This window comes from Microtus ochrogaster, unplaced genomic scaffold (assembly GCF_000317375.1).
Source record: "Microtus ochrogaster isolate Prairie Vole_2 unplaced genomic scaffold, MicOch1.0 UNK2, whole genome shotgun sequence".
Classification (NCBI taxonomy): domain Eukaryota; kingdom Metazoa; phylum Chordata; class Mammalia; order Rodentia; family Cricetidae; genus Microtus; species Microtus ochrogaster.
Genome location: NW_004949100.1, coordinates 23108593 through 23117477, shown reverse-complemented (window position 1 = coordinate 23117477; position 8885 = coordinate 23108593). Strand labels below are relative to the sequence as shown.

Below are 8885 nucleotides of genomic sequence, written 5' to 3'. Positions count from 1 at the left end.
AGCCAATAAGAGGCTGAAACTAATGGGTCAGGCAGTAATTAAAAGAATACAGTTTCCGTGTAATTATTTCGGGTATAAAACTAGCCGTGTGGGCGGCCTGGTGCCGGGGGACGCAGCTCCGCTGCTCTTAATTCAACAGCTGTTGAAGAGAGTGAGTTCCCCTCAGCTGCATTCCCCTGGTCAAGCCATTTCCTTTCAAACAAATGTGTATTTTAACAAATTGGGGCCTTGAGAGAGCTGTCTTCCCTTAAGACCCTTAAAGGTGGGATGTTTGCTACTCAAAGTTACAGTCTGTCTATCAGAACACACCTTTGTAGCACTTTAACTTGCTTAGGACCTTTTCCTCCTCTACAAACTGCATGCTTTTTGTATCTTTCTGTCCAGTTTGTGGCTTTTATTTCAGTATAGACCTAGATAACTCAGTAAAAGGGACCACACCACTGATCATGTGTGGAAATTTCTTCTACCAAACAGATTACTCTGTTATTCTTAATTTCTCTCAAGTTCTCAGGACATGGGTAGAATGAAGAAAGACTATTGGCCAAAGTCTCACAAAAGAGCCCCTATCCTAATTCCTGATAGAGTCCCTGCCCCCTTCTGAAACTCTGTGAGCTGGGCTTCCTCTAGCTACTTTTACCACATCAGTCTTGTCTTCTGCCAGAATGGCCTCTTCAGCTCTGTCCCCAACTTTTAGAGCTTCTCTGACCCAGAGTTCAAAATTCTTCCACATTCCGGCCAATGATACATCCAAAGACCTAAGAACCACATGACTGGGTTTATCATGGCCATGACCCCCTTTCTTGGTACCAGTTCTCTTAGTTTCTGATCATTGCTGTGATATTCTGTTTAGATCAATTTAAAGTAAAAATGGTTGATTGTGGTTAGCAGCTCTAAGTTACTATCTATCACGCAGAAGTTGGGACAGGAATCTGGGGCAGTCCTAGGTTGCTATCCATCATGTGGAAGTTGGGGCAGGAGTCTGGGGCAGCTGCTCATCTCCTATTCACAGTCAGAAAGCATAAGATGAGTGTGGGAATGATTTCTTATTAATAAAGAAACTGCCTAGGCCCATTTCATAGGCCAACCCTTAGGTAGGCGGAGAAAACAGAACAGGATGCTGGGAGAAAGAAGCTGAGTCAGGGAGTCGCCATGATTGTCCCACTGCATTCCTTTTCATTCTGTTCAGGACCCGAGCCTGAAGGATTGTGTCACTGTTCTTTAGGGTGGATCTTCCTACTTCAACTAATGTGATAAAGGTAACCTCACACAGGCATGCCCCAAAGCTTGCCTACTGAAAATAAGCCACCACAAATGTATCTGGAGACTTATGTCTTAAGTGATTTAGATCCTGTCAAATTGACAATTAATACTATCACACTGGGACAATGAATAAAATTCTGAGTTTCACTTTCTTGTCTATAAAGAGAGAATATTGGTATTTATTGAGTAGATAATAGAATACTTATAGTAATGGTAATTCCCATCTTTACAGATTTTCACAACATTTATGGAATAGGTAATAATTAACATGAATAACTAGCATGGCTGAAATTGTCATCTATAAACTGCTTATAGGAAGGATAGCATTTATTCTAAAGAACAGATGATGTGAACTAAATGAGTTGATATATATATAAAGCACTTACTAAAGAGTATTTGATAAATGTTAGTTATTACGGCAATCATCTACAGAATCTTTCCAATATTCTGAGTTGAAAGAAAACAAAATTGGGTAGCAAGTATTAGATTTTTCACTAGGAATCTGGGTTCTTAGCACAAAGAGTATCTCTTCGCTTGTAAAGAATAATTCCAAACACGGTCACGGAAGTAACTCTCATTTTCCTCCTCCTCGCATCTGTGCTCTTGTAAAGTAATGCGCAGGTAGAAGCAGAGAATCGTGTCACCAGGGATGAGGAACTGGAAGAAACGATTGTATTTCAGGCAACTCATCCTTGACTGTTTTCACATCTCACAATGCCTTGAGCAAATCCTTCCTGGAGGAGAGAAGGCACGCATGTGTAAGCTGGAGACACTAACTGATGAAGTATACAGCTTCCTGTTTGCCTTGGTGAATGCCTCAGAAAGCATGATACTGAGAATTTAAAAATTCTCCACTCATTGTCACCACCCACTCACCCACCGAGCTCACTCAGAATGGCTGGGATGAGTCAGGAAACAGTTTGGGTAGCGCAGACCTGGGGGAGGATTGTAGGCTATGCCTGGCTTACTCAGTAGCTTACAGAGATCAGTAACCTTGGCATTTTGATGGTTTGGGGACAAAGAAATGTGACTTCTTAAAGTCACAGATCTAAATCCATACGGCATTCAGAATAGATAAATCCCCCCTGAGGAAATGAATGCCTACTTTCTGAAATATCACTTCAAAAATATCACTTAGTGAGTCATGTCTTCTGATGCTTGGCTTCTAGGTAGGACTGTTTAATTATCTCAAGTCATTTCATTTTCCCTTCTATGATCTAGATACTGGGTCATCTTGAAACCTTCTTATAGCAGCTTCATGGAGGCTCCAGCTGGTCTCCTCTGGGTTTTCTTTGTTACTCACTGTGTTGGTTGGAATGAGAATGCACCATGCCCCCTTAGGCTCAGATCTTTTAACACTTGATCCCCTACCTGGCAGCACCATTTGGATAGATTTAGGAGGACTGGCCTTCCTTGGGGAAGTATGTCACTGCATTTGAGGTTTTAAAAACTATGACCCATTCCTAATTCACTCTCTGTTTCAGACTTGTGGTTTCAGATGTGGACTCTCTCTCACCTCTCGACTTCCAGCTTGGCCGCCATGTGTACCAGCTGCCACACTTCCCTGTCATGATGGCGATGGTGTCTTATCCCTCTGGAACTGGAAGTTCAAATAAAATCTTCCTTCTAGAAGTTGCCTTGGTCATCGTTGTAATGTTCTGCCTCCTTAAGAGACAAGCCACGCCCACTCCCTTCCTGCTTGCAGCCTCAGACCCACTCTCTTTCTTCCTGTCCCCTCTCTCGGAGAGGCAGCCTCTCCCCCTCTCTCTTTCTTTTTCTCTCTCCCACTCCTTCACCCCTTTTCCTTCCCCTCCATAACCCATCTAATAAATGTCCAATTTTATTCTGTATGGTGTGTCTATCTCTGTGCCTCCTACCCGCCGCCTTTCCATTTGTTGCCACTAGGGACCAACCACCTTCCCTGCCACGTGGTCTCTGGGACTGGCTGCTTTTGGGTCCCCAGCAGTTTCGGAGACTTGCAGCATCTGTGTCTTTCACCTGCTGCCTGCCCACACCGCTTGCCAGGGACCAGCCAGCCTCCACATGGCTGGAGACCAGCCTCCTTCATTTAGGGACCTGCCGGGGACCAGCAGCAAATCCATGACAATCGTGTTTCTAATCACAGCAATATAAAAATAACTAATCCTTTGTTCCTTCTCTCACTGACCCTACACAATCTCGAGAGCAGTGTTTCTCAACCTCTGGGTCTTGACTCCTTTGGGGGGGGGGGTCAAAATGACACATTCATAGTGGTTGCATAAGACCATCTGAAAAATTACAGTTATGAAGTGGCAACGAAAATGATTTTATTGTTGGGGGTTCACTACTGCATGAGGAAGAGTATTAAAGGGTTGCCAAGCAGCATAGGAAGGTTGAGAGACAATGCTGTAAAGTTTTTTAGTTTTATATCTAGTCTTTTTCACTTTGTAAGCAGGGTTAGCAGCTCTTAATCATTTTTTAGTAATATATCTGTGTTTTCTTACTCTAAGATTTATATTCACATCTGAAATGTTACACACAACCTCAAAAGTACAAGCCTACTAATGTCCCTCTACAGCACTGCCGAAGATACATGTGTAAGACCAAGTACTCAAAAATACAAGCCTACTAATGTCCCTCTACAGAATTGCTGAAGATACATGTGTAAGACCAAGAAGGCATCTCTAGCACATAGAAACCCATGTGGACGAGAAAGCCAGGCCTCAGGGCTATTAAATCTTGTTGTTGAGAACAGGGTGTTATTCTCTTACTGGACAGAGGTAGTCTCCCAGGAGAACAGCACTCCCCTCAGACAAGAGTGTGATAAAGTAAGGAAACAAAAGCCAGTCCACCTAGTCCTAAGAACAGGCAAAACCCAGGTAGGTCACTGTTTAACAAAACATGGCACATCTGCCAACCACAAATATGATCAACTTGCTAATCACCTACTTACCAGCTACATGGATGTGCTTGTTCCCCTCCTTCTGTGGCAAGGATTTAGATACCCAACCACAGAATTTACCCATTTTCTTTCAGTTATTTCTACAACTATATTAGGGTATAATTTTCCTACCTTAAAATTCACCCATTTAAATTGTGCAATTTACATTCAGCATATTCAAAATTGTATAGTCACCGTAACAATTTTATAATATTTTCTCAAATAAAAAATCCTGTTGCCTGCTTATAAATCGTACATGAAGCATCCTCCCCAGGTACCTATGTTGAATGCTTAGACTCCATTGTAGACCTCACTGGGAAGTGACTGGATGATGAGAGCAGCAAACTCTAATGAGTTCACAGCTGCATGGACTCTTAGGAGTCAGAGGACTAATTGGAGCAAGTAGGCCACTGGACTTAGGAGCACACACCTTATTCCTTTCTCTTCTCCATACCCATACCTCTGTCCTTCCTACCAACCGTGAGGTAAGTAAGTTGTTCTGTTTTACTGCGTGCTGCTTGACTTGATGTTCTAGCTTACCACTGCCCGGAAACAGTGAAGTCAAACGACCTAGGAATAAAATCTCTGTAACCAGATGCTAAAATAAGTCTCCCCTCCCCCTCCTTTCAGCAGTTTCCTTGAGTTCTTTGTCAAACCAGTGCACAGTGACTAACAACTCCTACACATTCTCTCTGCCCTGCTGGTAACAACCTCTTATCTAATTCTGTTCATGGGATAATGATTGTGCGGGTATTAAAGTTGCAAGATCAAAGGAGACATGGAAGAGCAGGTGAAACCAGGAAATATGTGTCAGGGTTGAAATTCCCAAAAAAGAGGCCCTGAGAGACATCTGTGTGCAACTCAGAATATGAAATCTAAGTTTCAGTAGACACCCCAAGTTACTGGAATTTTCCATTCCATGAGATGTCCACCAAGGAGGGCTTCAAGCATAGAATGAGAGAAAGGCTTTGTGTGCTGCAGCAGATGGCAGAGCTGGAAGAATGGGGATGCCCAAGACCTTTGAGTCTTGGTTGATTACATTATGAGCCTCAGATGCTTTTCCCTGCTTCATTTTCATCTTGCTTTGAACTTGTCATTCCTTGCTATGCCATAAGTCTTCCCTTTTGGAATAGCAATGTTTTAATTGTTAGACATGTGTAACTTGGTTTAGATTTTATGAAGTTCACATTTAAGAGACTTTAGATTTTCTACGTGCGTTAACTACTTTTTCCATTGCTATGTTAAAACACCATGACAAAATCAACTTCTGAAAGAGTTTATTTTTAGCTTATGGTTTAAGGTGATAAGAGTCCATCATGGTAGGGAACAGACATGGCAGCAAGCAGCGTGCACAGTAGCAGGAACAGGACATTGAGAGATCATATTAACCTCAAGCATAAAGCAGAGAAAGAAAACTGGAAGAATTGCAAGGCTGTGAACTCTCAAAGTCCATTCTTGGTGATATGCCTCCCTCTGCAAGGCATCAGCACCTACCCAAACAGTGCCCCCAACTGGGGGGCCGAGTGCTCAAAAATCTGAGTCTTTAGGGGACATTTTTATTAAAACCACTACACAAAAGTCTTGAAATTTTTAAAATCTATGAGGACCTTTAAAGTTGACTGCAAATCCAAACAACTAGAATTCTGGAATAGTTGTTCCCATGTAATGGTAAACCCACTATGATGAAGTATGTAAGTTTATTGCAGAAAGCAAACCAGAATGCTGGAACATCTGTTCCTAGGTGGCGGTAAACCCACTAGATGAAGTGGGTAAATTAGAAAAGTACAGGAGAAGAACAATAGTAGATCCTGTACCTTGCAGCCAAATCTCTCTTCCATTTGGGAATACCCACCCCAGCAGTTAGTGGCAGCATAGAAGAGTTAAGACTGACTGAGGTCCCTCTCTCTTATTTTCAGCCAAAGAACAATGTCTCTCCCAAGGTTGTGGGAGGATTAGTTACTGCTGCTGCCTGTGTCCAGTATGAAGACAGTAAACACCAATGCTAGGAACACCTTCTACCCATGACTGGTCTTCCTGGGGACACCAAGACATACCTCTCCTGCCTCTGTTGGAATGACGTTCAGCCCCACTGCTGGTCTAGGGCTCTCAGCCCTTCACTGAAACTGAAGGAGTTCAGCTTTTCCGTCTGTGCGGGCTGCTTCCCTCAGCATCTCGGCACTCTCTCCATAGGGGTCTTGAATGAAGAACTCCAGGTCCTGGGTTCTGTTTGCTAAAACACTTAACACAAAACAAATGGGCAAATGAAGACCCAAAAAACAATTATCAGCTTCACCTGCTTCAACTCCCATATTTTTCTGGGAAGAAACACAGCTTTCAAGAAATGAAAAGATGTATAAGTCACAAGATACATTGTTTCAGAAAGGCACCACACCCCTCTTTGATGCTCCTTTCTCTGCTTTCCTTCTGGGATTTAACACTTCACTCTTTAGCCACCCTGTCATCTTGAAGAGGTTAGCAAAGCTTTCTTAGTATGACTGAAACAGACTATAGAGTAGTACTTCTTAGGGTGCTGGATGGAACAGGTAAAGTCCATATAATTAGATTTCTTTGTAGAGTAAATAACTAAACATTTAGCATCGGTGTTAGCTAGCTTTCGTTGACAACTTGGTACACCTGGGAAAAGGGAACCACATCTGAAGGACTGCCTCTCCATCAGAAGGGCCTCTGGGCATGTCTGTATGAAATTTTCTTAATTGCCGACTTATTGCAGAAGGGCCAGCCCGCTGTGAGTGGTACCATCTCTGGGCAGGTGAACCTACAGGAGAGGTAGCGAGTGAGTCACTGAGCAACCTACGGCTGTGGTCTCTGCTTTAGTCCCTGCTCCCAGGTTCCTGTCTTTGAGTCCTCAATGAGTGAAATGTATCCTGTAACCCAAATAAACCTTCTCTCCCTGTAAATTTCTTGCAGTCATGGCATTTAGCACAGTAAAAGAAACCAAACAAGGACAGCACCAAAACCATACAATAACCTAATGATGAGTTTATACTATAAATATTTGATGTGGAGTGGCTTTGCTTTATATATAAAACAATTGCTCTCTTTTCTTTGCACCCATGGCTTTTACACCAAGGGAGTTATGTGGGGGGGAGAGCAAACTATGAGAGCCTACTAGAAACATAGCACTTTCCATATTGCTACAACAGAATGCTGGATACTTGGTAATTTATAAAGAACACAAATGGGTTCTGGGAATTCTGAATACTTGCCCCTGAGGCTCTTTCTGCTGTATCTTATGTTGCACGGGAATATGATGTCCTCCCAGAGAGAACAGAGACTTCGCTCACAGATGAGCCCTTCTACAACAACATCAGTCCAGTCATGAGGGAAGAACCTCGTGGCCTATGTCCTCCCAGCAGATCCCATTCCCCAGTACATCTGCAATGGGATGAAGTTTCCAATGCATGCATTTGGGGGACTCATTCAAACCACAGCAATTGACTAAGCTAGTAACACCTCCATCTCACTCTGAGTGACAGAGTCAGGACAGGCTGAGGATATACTCCAGGGATACAGGCTGGAGGAGACAGGGTGAAAGACAAAAAGACAACTTTTTCAGGGACTGCTAGAGATCATGAGTAACTGAATACTGCCAAGTCTATTCTCCAGCTGAGGGGGTCTGAATAGAAACAGGAAAGCCAGGCTGCCCATGTTCAGGTTGGGTCTTCCTGTGTCTATCAACACAACTAAAGAAAACAATCTTCACAGACATACCCAGAGGCCAACCTAATCAAACTGGTTCCTCTTCGAGACTTTCTTGTTTGTGACTCCGGATTGTGTCAAGTTGACGTTGAGATCTAACCATCACAGATGGTGTCTTAATTAATTGCTGTGATGAAATACCATGACAAAAAATTCAGGGAAGAAAGGGTTATTTGGCTTACACTTCCACATCACACTTCATCATGAAAGGAAATCGGGACAAGAACTCAAACAGGGCTGTAGAAGTTAGCTCAATTCGGGAAATAACCTGACTAGCTAAAAGATAAACAATTATATTTTTATTTATTATAAGGGGAAAAACTCATGAAAGAGGAACGAGAAGTCCAAGCTCAGCTGTGCCATGGGGAAACCACAGAGAGAGAGTGCCTGAGCTGTGTGTCTGTTTTTCTCCGGGTCCTAGGAGGCCACACCCTAACTTGGTCCCACCTCTTGAAGATAATTGGTTAACAAAACTTCCCCATCACCTCCCCCTTTTGTCTAAACAATAGCCATCCAAACCCAATGCAAAACTATATACAGTAGGAACACATATCAAGTATAAAATTACAACCAACATAAACAATATTAAGCAAGGAACACATGGCAAATGTTTTAATAAATATTCTATTCCAAAGAGTCTAAGTCTTGTATCAAAAATAAACTTGGCCTAAATTATAATAGGAAGGTAACTACCACTATCTAATCTTCAACTCCATCCAGTTATTATCTCTGAAGGTTTGTGTTCTTGTACAGCTTGACTGGCTAGAGTGACCTTTATCTATATCTTCCCCAGAAACATAAGTTTTTGGTACTACAGGAATGTTAATATGGGTATTTCATTGCTGCAATAGGTCATGACCTCACAAATTCACTGCAATATTAGCTACATATAGCCTCAGCCTTACTCTTTGTCCTTCTAGCCCTATGCATTCAACCCATCTCATGCTTTGTTTCACTTCAGATAGGGTCCCAATTTCTAGGAACT

General features: G+C 42.6%; 1 long non-coding RNA gene across 2 annotated transcripts in view; it reads left to right on the top strand.

Moving 5' to 3' along the window:
• LOC113458079 overlaps positions 1-2985 on the top strand; it is a 216908-nt gene extending 213923 nt beyond the window's left edge. For both annotated transcript variants that reach the window (XR_003378514.1, XR_003378515.1), the window contains exon 4: positions 2745-2985. This is a non-coding gene — a long non-coding RNA (uncharacterized LOC113458079). The remainder of the gene's footprint in view (positions 1-2744) is intronic.
• The last annotated feature ends 5900 nt before the right edge of the window (positions 2986-8885 follow it).